The 19,616-nt window shown below is 44.8% G+C and overlaps 1 protein-coding gene and 1 long non-coding RNA gene across 3 annotated transcripts in view; one reads left to right on the top strand and one right to left on the bottom strand.

Moving 5' to 3' along the window:
* Positions 1-19,616, bottom strand: part of NBL1 (NBL1, DAN family BMP antagonist) — a 62,174-nt gene that overhangs the window by 18,188 nt on the left and 24,370 nt on the right. The window contains exon 1 of one of the 2 annotated variants that reach the window (XM_074975138.1): positions 927-1,908. The exons of the other annotated variant lie outside the window; for it this stretch is intronic. The gene's annotated coding sequence lies outside the window, so the exon portion shown is untranslated. Of the gene's footprint in view, positions 1-926; positions 1,909-19,616 lie in introns of those variants that run through there. 2 annotated transcript variants of the gene reach the window in all.
* On the top strand, positions 706-16,322 carry LOC142000696 (uncharacterized). The gene is made up of 3 exons (XR_012642309.1): positions 706-1,330; positions 3,671-3,807; positions 16,074-16,322. It is a non-coding gene; the product is annotated as an uncharacterized LOC142000696 (long non-coding RNA).

Here is a 19,616-nt window from a genome sequence, read left to right as displayed (position 1 = left end):
AATAGAGCACAGCAAATTCTGTCCTTGAAATATATCACTAATATCACAACTGAACTATCCTTATATATGGAAGATGTGGAAATTATGTCTGTAACAAATTAATAGCATTATAAATATTTACAATGCACCTATCAAATATGAAATTTATTTTTATTATTATTATTAAGCTATGATTACCATGCAAAATAGATATAGGTATAACATATACATTCATTTGTCAATGCTTGCATAATATTTCAATGGTTTTAAAAGAAATATTTACTGTATTTGTCAGGTGCGTGTATATATGTAAAAGCAGTACAATATATGTAATACATTTGTAATACAGAAATACGTTTGTAGGTAAGTTTACAATATGATCGTTTTCTTTCCAGTAGGAACATTTCCTTTCATTATTTTGCCCAAACTATTACATTTTTCTGATACTCCGGTTAATCAATGCACTTTAAGGATTTTGATTAAATATCCCTCCCCCACCCTTTCTTATCTGCATCCAAAAAATTCATGAAAATTGATCAGAAAATCTGCACACCAAAAATTTGCAAATGATACAAAATTAAATTGCTTCTAATGGGTGGGGGTTATTATGTTTCTTCTTTACTTTTCGGGGGGCGGGAAGGACTAGGGTGTTGGTGGAAATATTTTAATGATTTCAAAGCATATCTCCTGAAGTCTTCCTCATCTGTATCTGATTTCTGTTTGTGGCAATTTCTCATCCTTCAAGCCATGAATCACTTTGGGGGGAAAAGGGGTGGGGAGAAGAAGCAAAAATCTGGTCTTGATAAATCAGGAAGAAAATGCAGCAGGTTTATTTTTTATTTAATTCAGAGAAGAAGAAAAGTTTTGCAATTGCAACAATGCCTAGCAGTTTGCAACTTTATGTGGATGAAAAGTGCTTTGGAGGGTGTGTGCGGGGGGTTACTTACCATGAAGTCGACTGAAGGAAAATCCCATAAGGTCCTTGGCTAGAAGCTCAGAGGGAAGCCAGCAGATCGATACAGATCACTCTCCGAGGACAGAAATTTCAGATTGCCCCAGCAAATCAGCTACTAAAAAGAACTGGGATCTTCCCTCAATCTCCTCAGAGGAGAAAAAAAAACAAAACAAAACAAGGAGCAAGCCAAACTCAACACCTCAGATCTGTATCCTCTCCAAATAGGGAAATGGGGGGGGGGGGGAGAGAAAATATATCTGCCCCCTCTAGAAGTTATAACATCCTCATCCCCAGCAGCAACAGCATCCTGGAGTGCAGGGAATCCAGAGGGACTGAGAAGGTCAAAATCCTCGCAAACCCAGAAGTGCAGAAACTTCCTCCGCCACAAGCCAACAGGTAGGAAAGGAGCAAAAATAATTATGAATAACAACAAGTGGTTGAGAGCCTGGGTGAGAGCCTCAGTCAGGCAACAGAATCCAAAAGGTGCAGAAGGTTCAAGCCCATCCAAACAGAATTTCACAATCAACTGGGGAGGGGGGAGATTGGACAGGGAGGAAAAAAACTTTCCAGAAAAAAAATCAGAGGAGCCCCAGTTCACTCCAGTTCGCTAGCGTGAAAGGCAAGAGCTGGGCTGGAAAGGCTGCAGAAACCCCCAGCCAAAACCAAACCCCAGTTGAGAAAGGTAATGGGGCTTGGGAAGCTCAACCTGGTACTGGAAGGATCCAGCCCCTCCAAGGCATCTGCTCCCAAAGATTCCCTGCCCGCGGAGAAATGCCAGAGAGGCAAGGAAGCCCACAGCAAATGGCAAACTCCACTCTAGTGCAGAGAGCTCTCTGTCCCCTCCTGGCTAGGCTCAGAATGGAGACAGCAGCACTGCACAGGAAAATCACAATCAGTCTGTCTCTCTCTCTCTCTCTCACACAAGCAGAGCAATTCCAGGCTGCCTTCAGTAAGGAAAGGGGCTTGACTCTGAGAGGATCTGATTATATTGTACTAGACAGGAATGAGCAAGCAGGGACAGGAAAGATTTAAAGTGCCCTCAGCCCAATTTCTTAGAGGTTTACGCTTCTCTCTCTCCTCTGCAGCTCACCCTGGAGAGGGGCCAGCTGCAGCTAAGCTACAGGGCCAGAGATCATCTGAACACTCCAAAAAACACTGAGAGGGTGTGTTGTTGTTAGTGGTTTTAATTTGACCTCAGACTATTTGTTTTTAATTTGCAGAGATCCCCAGCCACCTCCTCTGTCGTCCCCCCTCCTTTTCCGAACATGCTCTTCCCTGACCTCCAACCAGAGATTACTAACGCCAGTCCAGTCCTTTATTCATGCTCCTCTCCCTAGCCACCACTCAGACTCGCTAGCTCCAGCAACAAGAAGAGACCCCTCTAAGGAGGAGGGTCGTGTAGATTACTGATGAGTCCAGTTTTTCAATGTGTCCGGGATGTTAGAGATCCAGTTGACTTGATCCAGTTGTTAATCCGTAATGATTTAAAAATAAAAGTTTGGAAGGAGTATAAACCGCCCTACTTTGAGGCATAAACTGTCCTCTCTACTTGGTGGGGGCAAGGAAGAAGCTTCCCTTATGGAGGTAGGTCATTCTATAGCTGCCTATTCTACCTCCCTTGGAGGCATCTGGTGTTGACCACTGTCAGAGGTAGGATATTGGACTAGATGGACTGCTGACCTGATCCACTTTGGCGATTCCTACGGTCCTAATTCTCTGGGAGCATCATCATAAGGGATCCCTGCCAGTGAGATCGTGAGAGCCTCCTCATGGACCTCTTTGAACTTGACACCATTTTATGGTTTAGCTGATGAGATGGCCTTGGCTTCTTATGGTACAATCAAGAGTAGGCTCAGTTTAATACCTGTTATGTCCTTTCTCTGTGCACTGTTTCTTGCCAATGCAGGCCTGAGCTCCACCTAAAACTTAGGTCGACTTTGCTACATTGCTCACACCCTAAGACAGGGGTGGGCAATCTGTGGCTCCAGACCCACATGCGGCTCTTCAGAAGTTAATATGCGGCTCCTTGTATAGGCTTCAACTCTGGGGCTGGAGCTACAGGTGCCAACTTTCCAAGGTGCGGGGGGGGGGGGGTAGGTCAATGCTCAACCCCTGGCTCTGCCCCCACTCCACCCCTTCCTGCCCCCTCCCCCCCCCAAGAGCCTCCTGCATGCCATGAAACAGCTGATCAGGAGGTGCTGGGAGCGGGGTGGGGGAGCTGATGGGCGGCTGCTGACATATTACTGAGGCTCTTTGGCACTGTACATTGGTAAATTCTGGTTCCTTCGCAGTCTCAAGTTGGCCACCCCTGCCCTAAAAGATGTAGTTAAGCTGACCTAAGCCCCCATGTAGACACTGCTAGGTTGACAAAAGAATTCTTCTGGTGACTAGTTACTGCCTCTCGGGGGGGGGGGGGGGGTGGATTTATTACAGTGATGGAAAAACCCCTCCCATGAGTACAGCAGGTGTCTACACAGCAGTGCTACAGTGGCGTAGCTGCAGCTGTGCTGTTCTAGCACTTGTAGTGTAGACGGACCCTCAGTGATCTGAAAAGGCGTTTTCTCTCTCTAACGTGTATGATTCCCTTCATTTAGGTAACACCCTCATGATTTAATGACAATACTTTTCCTTTGTGTGGCACCTTTCCCTGGGGGATCTGCAAATGCTTTGCAAACATCAGTTAATGAAGTCTCACAAACTGGGGGCTCTTGTTATCATTATTCTTATCATTTATAGGGAGAAAAGGAGGTATACAGAGAACATAAGAACATAGGACTGGCCATACTGGGTCAGACCAAAGGTCCATCCAGCCCAGTATCCTGTCTGCCAACAGCGGCCAATGCCAGGTGCCCCAGAGGGAGTGAACCTAACAGGTAACGATCAAATGATCTCTCTCCTGCCATCCATCTCCACCCTCTGACAAACAGAGGCTAGGGACACCATTCCTTACCCATCCTGGCTAATAGCCATTAATGGACTTAACCTCCATGAATTTATCCAGTTCTCTTTTAAACCCTGTTATAGTCCTAGCCTTCACAACCTCCTCAGGCAGGGAGTTCCACAGGTTGACTGTGCGCTGCGTGAAGAAGAACGTCCTTTTGTTTTAAACCTGCTGCCCATTAATTTCATTTGGTGGTCCTCAATTCATATATTATGGGAACAAGTAAATAACTTTTCCTTACTCCCTTTCTCCACACCACTCACGATTTTATAGACCTCTATCATATCCCGCCCTGAGTCTCCTCTAAGTGACTTGCCTAAAATAACCCAGCAAGTAGGTAGCAGAGATGGTAATATAAGTCAGCCACTGCAGCTATACCTGCTGGGAAATAACCTTAGGAAGCATCCTTCTGTTTTTGCCTACACACAGCTTTGATGGACTCGGTCTGACAATCAGTTTTCAATGTTAGTTTTAGATGTCAGTAAATTTTACTGAGACTTTGCAACCTATTTAGGGTTGCCAGTTCCAGCTGGATGAAGTCCTGGAGGTTTCCTTGCATGACATAATCTTTAATTAAAGATTCCTCTTTAATTCCTGGAGACTCCAGGACAACCCTGGAGCGTTGGCAACCTAAACCTAGTAAGAGCAGTCTTTCTGTGGTCTTATTGTTCTCTTATCTTTGTGCTTACACCATGCCCACCACTGTGGTACCTGATTTGTGGTAGGCATGTAGGATCACGGTTAGCTGTACAGGAGTATTAGGAACTTTCCATAGGAAAACTATGGTTGCGAGGAGGCCTGTTGCTGGCTTGCTGCCCATTCATGGTCTTCGCTTTGTTTTATCACTAACCCTGTAACCGGAGTTCAGACTTGAGGTGAACACAGAGGAAGGGGAGGCAGGAGTTCTGGATGCTGTTGCCAGCTCCACTAGTGCTATCTACTTGCTTGGTTATTTTAGGCAAGTCACTTACGCTCCATATACACCTCCTCCAAATGCACCCAAACGACATGGAGTTGGTTTTGGTTTGCTCTGTTAGATTACAAAGCATTAGAATAGTTCACTCTGTTGTTTGCAGTGTTTGAAAAGCAGGGGATAGCACCCCGCTGGGACAAGAGTGCTAGCCGTTCAAATAAAGGTAACACAAGAATCTCACGAATAACAGATCAAGATACCAATAGTCAATGCTAGAAGAGATTGTCACAAAAATGCTGCTGATAAAAAGAACTGATTTAGTAGCCAAAGGGAATACAGTAAATTTGGGGAAAGCCATTCAGCACAGTGTATCAATGTACAATGTTGGCTAGATCCCAAATCGATAAGAATACTATAGCACTGATGTAAAATTATCCGAGGGAAAGATTATGAAGAGGCATTAATAGTTAGAACCTCAAATAGAAGGACTGTAGTAACTAGGGTCCCAATAGGGCACCATACTGTGACCCATGCAATTTAATCTTTTCATCATGAATTCTTATAGGGGAGATTTTCAAAAGCTCCCAAGTGCACTAAATCCTTTAGAGGCTTTTAAAAATCTCCTTCTAAATCAGCACTGACCAAACACGAACATGCCAGTATAACCAAATTCAGTGGGGTAGCAAATACACAAAACAACAGTCCTTACATTCCAAAATACTCTGAAAAGATTGAAACTGCAGGCAACATGATGAGATGTAATACCAGTTCAAAGATACCAAAAAACTTTTATTAAAACAATTAAGGCTCCTAAAGACAAATAATACCCAAATCAGTCCCATGAAAACCAGAGTAAAGTCATCCAATTACAGACCTCATCTCCTCACACACACACTGTCACCCTCTCCCAAACACAACTCATCCACACTGCAAACAAATCAACAGTTACCAACTGCTGTCACCACAGTGACACGCTGACAACCTTAACTCTGCTCCTCTGTGGACAGAGTCTGTATTTACTAGTCTGTGTGATTTTGGCCTGGGCATTATTTGTGCTTTGGAACTTCACATGTTTTTAAGGAGGTTTTTAATTTTTGTACTATGATACATGTCAACTATACTGTGTTGTTATTGGCAAGGTGTGTGGATGTGTTGTGTGGTTTGCAGAGTAATTGTAGCGGTTAGAAAAGGGAGAAATACAGCAAATTTGTAGATTTGTGCACAGCATACCACAGAAGATGGAGTTAAAGCTGTCTAGGTCGGAAAAAAAACTACAAGAGGGTTTGCATGGGAGCACAAGATGGCTGCCTGCCTTAGCTCATGGAACATGCCTCGGTCACCGTTTTCCTTTCCTCTTGGCAGTTCAATACTGAAGCCGGAAACAGAAGATAGTCACATGGGGCCTGATCCAGCGCCTGTAAAAGGCAGCAGGAGTCTGCCCTGATTTTAGTCAGACATTGGATCAGACCCATTGACTTGACTAGTATTAATGAATGTGCCTCCTTCAACTCGGCAGCCCTTCACTCACCACTTCCCCATTCCCCTTATGCTCATGTGGCCTAAATGCTCCATTGACAGACCATGCTGATTATTTTGAAAGCTGAGCAGCAAAATACACTGATTTCTAAGATCCAGCAGTCGATTCTCACACCCACACGTGAGGTCACATTCATTAGGCCTCTTGTTTTTCCCCCATGGACACTCCTGGTTCACGCAGGATTGTTCAAATGTGTACATATCCCCGCACATCATAGAATCATAGAATATTAGGGTTGGAAGAGACCCCCTAGTCCAATCCCCTGCTCAAAGCAGGACCAACACCAACTAAATCATCCCAACCAGGGCTTTGTCAAGCCGGGCCTTAAAAACCTCTAAGGACGGAGATTCCACGACCTCCCCAGGTAACCCATTCCAGTGCTTCACCACCCTCCTAGTGAAATAGATTTTCCTAATATCCAACCTAGACCTCCCCCACCGCAACTTGAGACCATTGCTCCTTGTTCTGTCATCTGCCACCACTGAGAACAGCTGAGCTCCATCCTCTTTGGAACCCCCCTTCAGGTAATTGAAGGCTGCTATCAAATCCCCCCTCACTCTTCTCTTCTGTAGACTAAATAACCCCAGTTCCCTCAGCCTCTCCTCATAAATCATGTGCCCCAGCCCCCTAATCATTTTCGTTGCCCTCCACTGGACTCTCTCCAATTTGTCCACATCCCTTCTGTAGTGGGGGGACCAAAACTGGACGCAGTACTCCAGGTGTGGCCTCCCCAGTGCCAAATAGAGGGGAATAATCACTTCCCTGAATCTGCTGGCAATGCTCCTACTAATACAGTTCAATATGCCATTGGCCTTCTTGGCAACAAGGGCACACTGCTGATTCATATCCAGCTTCTCATCCACTGTAATCCCCAGGTCCTTTTCTGCAGAACTGCTGCTTAGCCAGTCGATTCCTATCTAGTTAGTCCTTTGCACTGCTGCAGGGCCACTGCCTTGTAAAATGCATGCTTGGGCATTACAGCCGGGCAATGGAAACCTACCAGGAACACATGCTTATATCCCTCTGGAAGCTTCACTCTCTTACCCACTGCTGCTGTTTCAGGCCCGCGGACGTGCACCCGCAGTGCCAGGGACTCCCAGCTTGTCAGGACAGGACTACGAGCTGTGGGCGTGAGAGTTAAAAGAGTTTATTAACAGTTAAAAATAAAACTGTTTCTTTTATTTCTGTTTTAATGCCAATTCTATGGCTCCCTGCCCATGGTTGGGACTCTGGAAAACACCTGCTGGGAAAAGCAGCTGGGAACAGGGAGAATCCAGGGCAGCAGGGCGTGGCAAGGAGAAGAAGAATTGTTCTCTTAGATGTCTCAGCAGCTGGGATTGTGCTCTCTTTCTCCCTCCACTAACCCACATGTTGCTCAATACCTCACAGACATGTTCTAAGGGGCACCTGACCTTCATGAGGTGGAGATACAAGATATTTGGCCAGTCCAAGAGAGGGCACAGAAGGAAGGATGGGCTTATGGTTAATCCACTGGTCTGGGATTCAGCCTATCTGGGCGCAAATCCTGGCTCTGCTACAGACATCCTGCATGACCTTGGGCAAGTCACTTCATCTCACTGGGCCTCTATTCCCCATCTGTAAAATGAAGATAATAGCAGATTTCCTTTTTCACACCCGCTATCTGTTGAGAACGTAGGTTCTCTGGTACAGGGACTATTATCTGCTGAAGCAAGATGCAACTTCCTTTTGCAGCCAAAAACCCCCGACATCAGCAGCAAGAGGCTCCACATACTGAAATACATAGCACATATGCAGTCAGCCTTATCTTCCAGCAGCTGCTAGCTTCCTTCAGGAGTCAAATAGCTAGTAATTCTCTCCCAGTGGAGTGAGGAGCTCACTAAAATCAGTGGAGTTGCACCAACTTAGGTTCAGAATAAACCCATGAGATCGCTCCAACATATTAGCACAGGATGCTTAATCTGAGACCTACGAGGGGAAAGGATTCACGGTGGAAGACGCAGGCAGCGATTTAATGGAGCAACAAAGGAGACAGATCACATGGTCCAGGATTTCCTATTCCAAATTCAGGTGGATGAAAGGAGGGAGAAGAACGAGGGTATAAGGAGAGAGCCCTCACCATACCACGCTGGAGTGTGTGGCTATCGAGTCACATAGTCACATATCTAGGAGCTGAGAACTGTGTGTGTATCACACACTCTTATGGATCGTAGCACTAGTAAAACCCCTCTTACACTGTCATGTTCTAGCTGAGCCCCAAGCCATGTGGGTCGGGACATGGTGTTACACAGCTCAGACCGTTCTCTGCGCATTCAGAAGACTGGCTTGACAATGCACCTGGCCAGGGGCACCATCCCAGCCCACCTCCACACCCCCCGCCCCTTTTTACTAGCCATAAGGGTGAGCAACAGGGAGGAGGTGGAGCGGAGTGAGCAGGGGGCCGGGGTTTTGGGGGAAGAGGTGGGATGGTGGAGGGGTCTTGGGGAGAAGGGGCAGTGTGGGGATGGGGCCATGGTTCAGGTGCCTGTGGGCCGCCCCCCCCCTTTTAGAGTGCTTCGGCCACTCCTGCACCTGACTGAATGTGCTGTGCAGAGATTATATTGGGAAAGAGGATAGAGGGGAGGCCTCAGGCAACTGGGGCATTTGAGCTACTTGGCCTCATGCAGTGCTCAGCTTTCGGCCCCGAGGAAGAGCTCTGGGTAAGCTCGAAACTTGTCTCTTTTACCAACAGAAGCTGGTCTCATAAAAAATATTACCTCACCCATCTTGTGAGCTTTAGAACAGAGAGACACAAGCCTTTAGCTGAATCTTTGTTAACAGACAGACCTGACTTGGCCAATGGGGTGGCACAGTATAAGTGGTATGGGTAGACCCAGCTGGCAAGGCCTGAGCTGACAGGGCAAACTGACTGTCAGGGCTCAAGCTGTAGGGAGAGACCTGGTTAGTGTGGGGGCAGGGGCTGACTTAGGGGCACAGAGCCAGCTGGCAGGGCCTGAGTTCCATAAACAGACTGCTTGGCAGGGGTTATTGGGCCCAGCGTATAGGGCAAACCTAGCCAGTGGGGCCTGAGCTTAGGGAGAGACCCACTTGGCAGGAGCAGAGATGCAGGACAGACCCAGCTGTAGGAACTGACCAATAGGGACAGACCTGGCTGGTGATGTGTAGTGTCTGACCTATATGGAGAGAGCCCTGTGGCAGGGCTGAACTTGGTTCTGATTAAAAGGATTTATCATAGAACTCATTAGAAAACATCTGGGCTTGGCAAATGATCTGGAATGTGCCTCAGCAGTGGGGAGCTCCTCTCTTCCTGAGTCTTGAGAATGTGAGCTCCCGCAGGGTAAGACTCGAGCCAGCTGTTTCCTCTAATCCCATCAGCCTTTCCTTCGACAGGGGTCCAAAAACTCAGAGAGAGAGAGAAAGCCCGGTTCCCACCCCTTAGTGGCTGGGATTAGTGGTTTCTCTGTGCTGCAGTGCCAACACATTTTGGGGCCCTGGGGCAGTACTTTAAAAAAAAAAAGCTCCCCTCCCATCTCTGAGCAAGTCCAAGTGTGTTTAATCACTTCATTTTCCACCTTGCCCAATTGCTCTTGCCTCCAGGCATCCAGGGCCCCTTCCTCCCTCCCTCCTCCCTGCTGCTGGTAACTCAGGTCACACAGAATCTGTCTTCTATTAAATCCAGGGCTGCAGGGACACTTTTGATCAGAGGGTCTGGGAATAGGGTGTTGGCATTAATTCACAGGTGCCCTCTTGCCTTGCCTTGGAGCTCAACTCTTTTTCGTCTACTTTAAAAATATGTTCTCTTTTACTCAGTTAGAAAAGGCTAAATCCCTTCTGATAATGATCTTACTTTTCCTACAGGGCTTTCCTCCCAAATCTCTCTCAAAACATTTTTTTATTACAGTAATTTTTTATATTACACAAATGCCTACAGGCCCCAGCCAGGATCAGGGCCCCCTCATGCTGGACACCATTCACACAGTAAGAAGATGTTCTTGCACCAAAGAGCTTACAAAATATTTGCAGACTGTACAAACTAATAATATGTACCTAGACACAGGGAACACTTCGTCCACTACTAGAATGCAGCCAGCACTGGGATCGACCTGGTGACTTGGCCCAAGGAATACCACATTATAGATTAGCACAGGAAGTTAAGAAGACTACTGTAAACTCACATGATTTTATGGTGAGTCATACAAAGTTGGGTGCTCTTCTTAAAAACCTATCTTCTGGAGTCCTGCTACTACATGAGAATCTCAGCTTTCATCTTTTTCTTTCAAAAAGTATGCTTCTAGCCATCATAGTTAGTGAGAAAAACCTGAAAAGGGTGACCTGTAAAGGCTCAAACAACAGAAAGCAAATTTAAACTTTTTAAAAAATAATAATAATGATTTTTAAGCCAATCTCATGAATTGTGACTTTTGAATTCTTAGGGTTGGCAATACTAGTGTAACCAATTGGAAAATTAATGGTTTCAGAGTAGCAGCCGTGTTTGTCTGTATCCGCAAAAGAAAAGGAGGACTTGTGGCACCTTAGAGGCTAACAAATTTATTTGAGCATAAGCTTTCGTGTGCTACAGCTCACTTCATCGGATGCATGCAGTGGAAAATACAGTGGAGAGATTTATATACACAGAGAACATGAAACAAATCTCCCCACTGTATTTTCCACTGCATGCATCCGATGAAGTGAGCTGTAGCACACGAAAGCTTATGCTCAAATAAATTTGTTAGCCTCTAGGGTGCCACAAGTACTCCTTTTCTTTTTGTGGAAAATTAACGTTTCCCCCCCCCAAGCGATTTGGCCAGGAGACTTATCTTAATACCTCTTCATCTGCAAGAAGTGTCACTGGATGGGTAACAACCATGGGATTGTCTTCACTAGAAGATACATTGAGGTTTGGTACCTCCATGTACATCTCCACCTTTTCTCTCATGTATACACAAGTTAATATTTCCGACCTCAAGACAGCTGGTCTACCTAGGATAGACCTGCATCAACTTGCATCAACACTAGCAAAATGGTTGAGGCGTAAGTTAAGGTAGCTAACCCACATGTATTTCCCTAGCGTATATGCTCCCTGTGATGAGACATGTCTCAAGCAGGTTTGGTAAAACAGCTAACATCTTCAAAGGGGTGGGGCTTGAGAGACTACTTCCTGCCCCATGTTGCCTTGTTCTACCTCACTCTGAGCCCTTTCCACTTGTGGCTGTGTCTCAAACCTGTCCAAATAGAATTAAGGCAGTTCCCAGTCCAGACAAAACAATCATTAAAAATCAGAGCCACTGCCGAAACAATTGCTCCAGGACAAGAATTAACATTCCAAATTATTTCATGGACTACTTTAAGAAAGCCTCTGTTACATATTATCATAGGTTCTTCCTGTGCTTATAGAAGTCACAGTGACCTTTTCTCTATCTGCCAGTCTACCTCTCCTTATGCCAAGTATGGCTATAAAATTCACATTTTAGCAGACAGTGAACTGGATCCTCCCCCTAGCCCTCCTGACACTAACATGTTTCCCAGGATTTAGGAGTGTTATTCCTTCTGCCTGAAACAACAGCAAATTCCATATTCTGCACACGGTCTTATGTGGTGCAGGGAAAGGCACTGTGCAAACTTTCCCACACAGGCCTTGAAATGCACCTCCAGTCCTGACCTGCAAACCTACCTAACTCTGCCAGCCCTCACTCTCCAACTGCCCCTCGTTCACTGATGCATTTATTGACATAGGAAATACTCCATCTTGAGGCAGATTATCTAGGATACCACACGATCTTCAGAGAGAATTAAAAACTGGGCCTTATGCCCAGAAAACAAAACAAAAACACCATCAACATTCCCTCAAGTTAAAACAGGCAAGAGAACATTGTACAAAAGGGAAGAACTGGTAACATTCATGAGGACAAAGCAATACGGATCTGAATAGAAATAGCTTATACTATGCCTCAAAGGGGGCCACAGACATATCCAGTGTGTGAGTCCCACAAATTGGATTTCTGAACTGAGAGGGCCCTGCCTCCCGTTCAATTCAGATGAAACCATGGGATGGAGACCAAGGAAAATTCAGTCACCTCTAATGGCCTTGGGGGAAGATTGATGAGTGTTTAAGTCCAGAAGAGACCGTTAGAATATTCAGTCATCTAGTCTGACCTCCTGAATATCACAGGACATTAAATTTCACCCAGTTACCCCTGGATGGAGCCCAATAATTTGGCTCTAGTCCAATATTTAGCTAGCACATATCTTCCAGAAAGGTATGCAATCTTGATCGAAAGACATCAAGAGATGCAGAATCCATCACTGCCTTTGGTAGTTTGTTCCAAGTAGTTTGTGATTAACCATCAGTGTTAAAAATGTGCACCTAATTTCCAATTTGAACTTGTCTGGCTTCAGCTTCCAGCCATTGGTTCTTGTGATACCTTTCTCCACTAGGATCAAAAGCCTTTTAATACCCAGTGTTTTCTCCCCATGAAGGTACTTGTACACTGTAATCAAGCCACCTTGCAATCTTCTTTCTGAAGACAAACTGATGGAGCTCTTCGCATTTTTCACTGTAAGCCCTCAAATATTTTTTGTGGCTCTTCTCTACACTTTCTCCAATTTTTCCACACCTGTTTTCAAATGTGGACCCCAGAACCGGATGCAGTATTCCAGTCTCATCAATGCCATATACAGAGGTAAAAATCACATCCCTACTCTTACTCGGTACGCCCCTGGTTATACATCCAAGAGACTGCAGTGGCCCTTTTTGCCACAGCATCACATGGGGAACTCGTGTTAAAATTCTTTTCCTGTGGCCGCAGCCAATATTGCATCTCGGGGAGGAGGGCTTCAAAGACAAGAGGCTATTTTGCTAACCGATTGTGTCATTTAACCCACCTGCTTAGAGCATTCCATTTCTCCCTCCCCCATGCCCCAGGAGCTCCACCCTCTCCCACCCCCACACCATTCTTCCCTATTGCTCTGCGGCAACTTTGCCTTGCAGAAAAAGTGCGTGAATAGGGTAGGAAAGTGCAGTATTCCTCACCTGCCACCAGGGGCTAAGTAGTTTCCCATCACAGGGCTCGCACCTCCAGCTGGCTGAGGAAGCATGAGACCAGATAACAGATCCCCTGCGTGTAAGCACATTGCATTGCCTCTGTACCACTGGGTCACAAAGTAGTATGGTTCTGCTGTTTAAGCAATACCCTCCAAACTTCTGCCCTCCCCCCATCCCCGGTGACACGCGTCTTCCTGTGTAATTTGTAACAGACACCATTCTAATAAGCAGCATTAGTATCTGCACTCTATAAAAGTGACATTGGAGAGGAGACCAATATCCCTATTCCTGCTGGCAGGATAATGAATTATTACACCAATGCTCTATTATCCAGGAGCTCTGGGTGTCAAGCATAGTGTTGGAAAATGGTTATAAAGTGTGACTCAAAAAAAATCACACACGGTACTTGCATAATAGTTTGTTCTTCTATAGCACCTTCCATCGGGAGAGCTCAAAGCACTTTATAAACATTAGGGTGAAATTCAACCCTGTGCAGATGGCTAACACTCAAAATAGGATTTAAGTGGTTCATAGACTTTATGCTGGCTCACTGCACAAAGCTGAATTTTACCCATGAATGAACTAGACCTCAATGCCATTGCAAGGTGGGTAGGTACCATTAGGCTCATTTTATGGGGGAGGCAGAGAGAGATTAAGGGAGTTGCTCAAGATCCCAGGGAGTCTGTATTGGAGCCAGGAATAGAGCACAGACCGCAAACATTTAGACACCACAGTGAGAGGTGCTCTATAGATGCCTAAACACAAAGTAACCCAGGTTTCCATAATAATCACCCATCAGTTTATGTTCCTGGGAGGTAGAACTGATAGTATCTCCATTTTACAGATAGGGAAATGAAGGCACAGAGCAATTAAGTGACTCATGCAAGGCCAAACAATAAGTCAGTGGGAGAGCTGGGATTAGGCTCAAGAGATAGGTGCCTGCTTTGGGTCACTAAGCGGTTTATCTCTAGTTCAAATCCAACCCTGAATTGGTAGTGGAGAAAATCTATGAAAAAAAACAAAGTGGTGATTGTTTTTACCCCAATTTTCTAACTTCCTTGAGTCAGCACTGACAATACTATAAGTATCTGATGGCCGTTTGGTGGCTTCTCTGCAATAATGTGGTGGATTTGGTCTAGTTTCCCCATGGACAGTCATCCACTTCCATGCTTGGCACATCTTTTGGCAGATTCAACAGAAAGGGCAAAGACTGAAAGGGGTTTACAGATACTTAGCCGACGAATCTAAAGTCCCACTTATGCTCCAGAAAAATTGCATGGTGGGAGACCTGGTTACACACTGGACAGTGGTAGCAGTAACTGGGCCACCCGATTTACACTTTCACATGGTTGTACCTACAGATTAGGGAGGGTCTATGATCACGTATACCGCAATATTTATCCTCATCAGGTGATCCTGAGTGTGTCCCTCATCATGGATGTCCCCTATCCTAGTTAAAACACAGTTCCATCCTGTAGAATAGATGGAACCTAATCATCCAGCCTTGGACAGCAGCTTTGCTCTGGAATACATTTACAGACTGAACAAAGTTTTAGAGAATAATCTTTTGCAGGCAGCTCTACACAAAGATGGATTTGAGCCCCCTCAGCTTTGCTCAGATCTGCATCTGAATTGTGTGTTTGTCCCTTACCTCCATAACGAGCCAAAACAAGCCCTAGGATCCAAACATCACAGTTCAGGCTTTTCTCTAACTTTAAATTGATGGCTGTTATCCAAATGGGAGCACTCTAAAGCTATTGAATAAGCAATCATTCCCCATTATGTGGAAGGGAAAAAGATTTACAAAATGGAATCTGAATTGGTTTGCGCATGACCATCTCTAGGAATTGGCAAGTACTCCTAGTCCTGATCCGAGAGCCTCTGCTACCAATACTGCTGTTTGGAGAGATTTTAGGTGGAATGCTATTATTTACCAACTTTCTCAGCATCTTTACAAGCTACAGAAGAGGACACGGTTCACTGCCATGAGGAACATACAGATCTAAATAGCTGCCTGTGGTGGGCTGTACACCGCTAGCCAGCAGTCATAGTAGAGACAACAGGAATCCACAGCTGAATTTCCATAAACTGTTTTCCCATTTAGTTTTGATCTGACTCAGTTGCACATTTCACTGTGGGTGGCCCGAAGGCAGGGCTCTCAGAGCACTTGGACACAGTCAGCATTGCATTGTATTCTCCTGCCTGCTGGAACTTGAGTCCATTTGCCAAATTCAGTACCAGTCCCTTCGGCAGTTTACAGGAAATAGGGGCAAGTTCATTTGTTTGTTTTATTTCCCTACCACAGGTGGGTCAAGTTACTGATCCAGAATAAGAGAAAGGATTGGATCCAATTTGAATTCTTGTTCTCTGGAGTGGGCAGGAGCTCATGGACGGAAGTGTAGTAGTCACAGAGCAATAGGAGGAGGCCCTTGTGTTGATGGAGACCCATAGGACATTGTTTATAGCATTCAGGGCCAGTGATAAATAGTAATCCTCTCCTAGACCAGGTACCTGCATGCCAATTTTCTGCTAGGAACAGATTTACAGAGGCCCAATGGGGCAGAGGCAGGGTGGGCTGGTAAGGATCCTGCTCCACTGCTGTGAAGAATATGAGAATTATGTTACATTTGTAAGAATATTAGGTAGCTGTAGGCTTCAGGGTAGTGGTCTTGCTGGCTAAAGGGTAAATAAGGTTTAAAATCAATCTTTGCTTGCTTTGATCTGCAGGAACCAAAAGGCAACAGCTGCAGACAGCAGCTATGGCCAGAACTCAAGGAACAGTGGAGGTGATCATTTCTTTGAGGCTTACCTCCACTAGTCTGGACTTGGGGGGCAGAAGGAAGGAGAAGAAGAAGACGACTGATCCTAGCTTGCAACCTTGAAACCGCAGGGGCATTCGGGTAGGAATTCTCACACAGTTTGAAAACAGTTACAAGCTGCTTTTGAGGAAACAAGTCCACAGGCTGCATCTTGATCTTCAGGAAGAGAAGGGGGCAACAGCTAGGAACACAAAGGCTAACTAGGTCATATGAACCAGCTTAAGGGAAATGCTAGCCTTAGGTAAGATAATAAGCATTGACACTTCTATTGTTTTAACCTTTTTCTCCCAGCATATATCTGTACAGATAAATATTTTGTTTTGAACAAGGTGGCTGGTGTCCCTGCTGTCATTAGAAGTCCAAGGTCAGTCAGACCAGCTGGAGGTAACACTGCTTGAAACAGGGAGTGCTGTAGCATGACGACGTAATTTAAAAGTGGGGTGAAATTGTGCGATTGCATTTCAGACCAGTGCAGGTGTGCCTAAATACAGGGGCAGGCCACAGTTAAAGCTTAATCCCTGAGCCTTAACACCTGTATGGAGCCACTCTCCTAGATAAGCAAAGAAAATGCACACCTAAAGTCACAGATGACCTCTTGCTAGCCCACCTTAGAAGCAGTACTCCATCCTCATGCGCCAATTTTCTTGCAATCCTGTCCTCTCCTGGCATTCTTCTCTCTCTAATCATGCCTTCAGTGAGTCCTTCAGAAAATCTTCCTCATCTTCTCCTCCCTCCAGCTGGGGGTTCCACAATGCTCTGTCCACCATCCCCTTCTCTGCCCACACCTTATCTCTAGGTAAACACACAAATGCAATGGCCATCTATACCTGAGGCACACAGTGTTTCACAAACACAGCCTTCATGGGAGGGAGTAGTCATTCCTATTTGACAAGAGAAACAGAAACACAAAATGGTTAGAAGTCTTACTCCAAGATCACACAGAGTCAGTGGGTGGAGAACCGAGACTAGCATATAGAAATCCTGACCCCCTCAACCCCTAAGACTAGTCAGTGTCAGTCAGCTATCTCCCTTTACTATGATAAATCGGGGAGAATGAGGTCTGCTGACTGAAAGGGCTGTAGCATAACTCCACTTTGATGACTCCCAAACTACAAAGAGTAAGCAGCCTTTCTGGAGAGTCTCTGACAATAAATCAAAATTGAAGGATGGTTAAAGCAACTAATTAAGTCCCGAGTTCAGTTCCCAGCTCTGTCACATTGTGAGAGAGACTTTGGGCAAGATAATTTATAGTCTCCACCTCAGATCCCCATCCGTAAAGTGGGGCTAAGCCTACCACGCTCTGCTTTTATTAATATTAAACTCTCCTCCACACAGACTGTTTTTTACATCACCAAGCTCCCTGGGTCCCTAGGCACCACTGAAATACAAGGAAAAGACAGTATCTTGATCAACACACTAAGAACCAAGATCAACAATATCAAGCTGCATTTGTATTTTTTTCCCCTCCAGCAGTCTCTGCTTTTCTGGGACTTGTTTATTCATTTCAAAGCCTCGGACGACATCTAATCAAGCTGTTAAGGAGTCTCAGATTTGTGGCTAGTCTGGCACTTAGGGAGCTGTTAAGCAGTCAAAAACAGTTCTAGTCAGCAATTTAAAAGAAAAAGAAAAAAAGATGGAAACATGGTTTCTTTATTCTTCACTTCCCACCCTCTATTTTCCTATTATGTTGAAATTGCACCAGGGATGACATAAGTAGTTCTCTTAGTGGAGAAGTTACTAAGTTCTCAGTGGGAATACCTGCCTGTTTTCGGCCTATATTGTGTGCACTCTGATAGTGATCCAAATTATGCTACAGAGTCTGAGGGGAAGCAATGATTTCAGCAGGCTTAAGGAAGGAGGAAAAATGTGATAGCTTCCAGATGAGCATATTATACTAAATTTAACATTCCTTTTGGTACTTAGAATTTCCACTTTTTCCCCTTCCATTTATGTAATTAGAAATCAAGCAGCAGGAAGCCATTCCTATTCCAACCTCAGTTAGGAACATTACAGTCTTACTCCATAGAGTGAGACAGGAGACCTGCCCTCACATGGAGCCATTTTGCATAATTTATTTGGACAGGTTCAAGACCTATTTTTGAACCAATACAATTTAAATTAAGCCAAACAAAGCCCAATTATGGGTTAGTTAAAAAAAACAAAAACAAAAAACCAACAAACCCAGAACGGGGAGGTCTTGGGGAAAAAAAGAGAACATTCAATCTAAATTGCTAGCTATCCCTTTCCAGTCCTTACCTCTTTTAAAAAGTCACAGTTTCTTTCTGCAAATTGAAAGAGGTCAGCACTGCAGTATGTACAATGGTGAATTTTACAGTAATGCTTAAAAGGGCAATATTCTCCAGAGCACACAGACAATACATGCTGTTTTGTGAAAGGAAGTTAACTTTATGACCCTTACAAAAGCAGGTCACCTAAACTAGTTCAATTTCTCACTCAAGGCCAAGCCGCACAATCAGCTAGCGCTTTTCATACACAAGTGTTGGCAGAGAATATTTTTTTAGGGCACCACAACTTTAAGATTCTTTTGTCGTTTACCCAGAGATGCTCTCCTCTCTGGCTAAACCCATTAGCTTCCCAGGCTATTAGCGCTGCAGCACACAGAGAACTTAAACAAAAAAACCTCTCCAAGCCACAGAGGAGCCGTGGCTCCAAAGTACACAGCTCAAATTAAAAATTGGGGCCAGATAAAATGATTCAAAATTGGAAAGAAAAAAGTTACTGTTTCCAATAAACTGTTTTAATGACTGATTAATGCTGCCCAACAAGGGAGAGGAGGTGGAAAAAACAAGGACATGCTCTAGCAATGGTGCTGGATGGTATCACAGTTTGGTAGAGTCCAATCCTGCTCTGGCACTGAAACTGTTTTATCCAATGAATCTGTTGCTCTGGGCTAAACCTTCACCACTGCTCACTCTGGGTACAGCCTGGCATGTTTCTTTGGCAAGTGAGATATGTACTCAAACCCCTCAAAGGGATGTGGGGGTGGACGATTACTGTAGTGCCTATACCAACTCCAGTTACTGTTGCCCAGTAATATTAGGAAGGAGTTTCTCAAGCCTTTTCTGATCTCTAAGCACCTCCTCAAAGTCCACCCCCCTCCTTTTTTGGCAAGGATTTTAAAAGCATTGTGCAATTTTTATTTTCCAGTGTGTGTTCTTTTTGGAGAGAAAGTTATTCTTTCCTCTGCCTGGCTCACCATGGAGCAGAATAAATTTTCAAAAAGGAAATATAATCAACACAGGCCTTTAATGTTAGTGTTAAAGTTACCAGTACAGGAACAAGCCAGGATTATAAAATAAGCCCTATACAAATTTTCCCTTTATCATAGAGGATGCCTTGGTGGAGTGGACATACAACATGTGATAGATCACATACACTAAGAGAGGAGCAGGAAGCTCTCCAGTAACAATTATTCTCATCTTGTGCTACA

Source organism: Natator depressus, chromosome 18 (assembly GCF_965152275.1).
Source record: "Natator depressus isolate rNatDep1 chromosome 18, rNatDep2.hap1, whole genome shotgun sequence".
Taxonomy (NCBI): Eukaryota; Metazoa; Chordata; order Testudines; family Cheloniidae; genus Natator; species Natator depressus.
This window is presented reverse-complemented; position numbering and strand designations above follow the sequence as displayed.